This window comes from Trichechus manatus, unplaced genomic scaffold, assembly GCF_000243295.1.
Source record: "Trichechus manatus latirostris isolate Lorelei unplaced genomic scaffold, TriManLat1.0 scaffold00053, whole genome shotgun sequence".
NCBI lineage: Eukaryota > Metazoa > Chordata > Mammalia > Sirenia > Trichechidae > Trichechus > Trichechus manatus.
In genome coordinates, this window is record NW_004443989.1 from 13119663 (window position 1) to 13121044 (window position 1382).

At 37.8% G+C, this 1382-nt stretch overlaps 1 pseudogene; it reads right to left on the minus strand.

Annotated features, from left to right (window-relative positions):
• The window catches only part of LOC111820841 (ret finger protein-like 4A), a 21869-nt pseudogene that overhangs the window by 1118 nt on the left and 19369 nt on the right, over positions 1 to 1382 (minus strand).

Consider the following 1382-nt stretch of genomic DNA (forward strand, 5'->3'; position numbering starts at 1 on the left):
CTACTCACCAAGGTATAATGTAGAACATTTTCTTTATAAATTATATTATGCCAATTGAGCTAGATGGTCCCGGAGACATTGGTCTCCACAGCCCTCAGCCCAGCAATTTGGTCCTTCAGAGAGTTTGGATGTGTCTGTGGTGCTTCCATGACCTTTCCTTGTACAAGTTGTGCTGGCTTCCACAGTATTGTGTATTGCCTTACCCTTCACCAAAGTTACCACTTATCTATTATCTATTTAGTGTTCCCCCCACACTTTCCCTCCTTTGTAGCCAGCAAAGATTATTTCTTTTTGTGTGTAAATCTTTTCATAAGTTTTTAACAATATTTGTCCATTTGTGATGAACTTATTTCACTCAGTATAATGCCCTCCAGTTTCATCCACGTTATTAGATGCTTCACAGATTCATCATTGTTCTTTATCGTTGCATAATACTCCATTGTGTGTATGTGCCATAGTTTGTTTATCCATTCATCTGTTGATGGACATGTAGATTGTTTCTGTCTTTTTGCTATCGTGAACAATGCTGCAATGAACATGGGTGTGCATATGTCTATTCGTGTAACGGTTCTTATTTCTCTAGGATATATTCCTAGAAGTGGGATTGCTGGATCGAATGGTATTTCTATTTCTAGCTTTCTAAGGAAGCGCTATATGTTTTCCAAAATGGTTGTGTCATTTTGCATTCCCGCTAGCAGTGCATAAGAGTTCCGATCTCTCTGCAGCCTCCAACATTTGCTGTTTTCAGTTTTTTTTAATCTGTGCCAGTAATACCGGGGTGAGATGGTGTTACATTGTGGTTTTGATTTGCACTTTTCTAATGGCTAGTGATTGCGAGCATTTCTTCATGTGTCTGCTGGCTGCTTGAATGTCTTCTTTGGTGAAGTGTCTGTTCATTTCCTTTGCCCATTTTTTAATTGGATTATTTGTCTTTTTGTTGTAGATGTGTTGGGCTTTCTTGTAGGTTTTAGAGATTAGACCTTTGTCTGACTTGTATTGTCCAAATTTTTTTCCCCCAGTCTGTAGTTTCTCTTTTTACTCTTTTAGTGAAGTCTTTTGATGAGAAGTGTTTAATTTTTAGAAGATTCCAGTTATTTAGCTTATCTTCTGGAGTTTGTTGTTGGTTATGGTTTGTATCCTGTTAATGCCGTGTATTAGGGCCCCAAGTGTTGATCGTATTTTTTCTTCTATGAACTTTACAGTTTTTGGCTTTATATTTAGGTCTTTGATCCATTTTGAATTAGTTTTTGTATATGGTGTGAGGTATGGGTCCTACTTCATTTTTTTGCAGAAGGACATCTGGCTTTGCCAGCACCAGTTGTTAAAAAGACTCTGTGTTCCTGATTTGATGGACTTTGGGCTCTTGTTGAAGATCAGGTGAC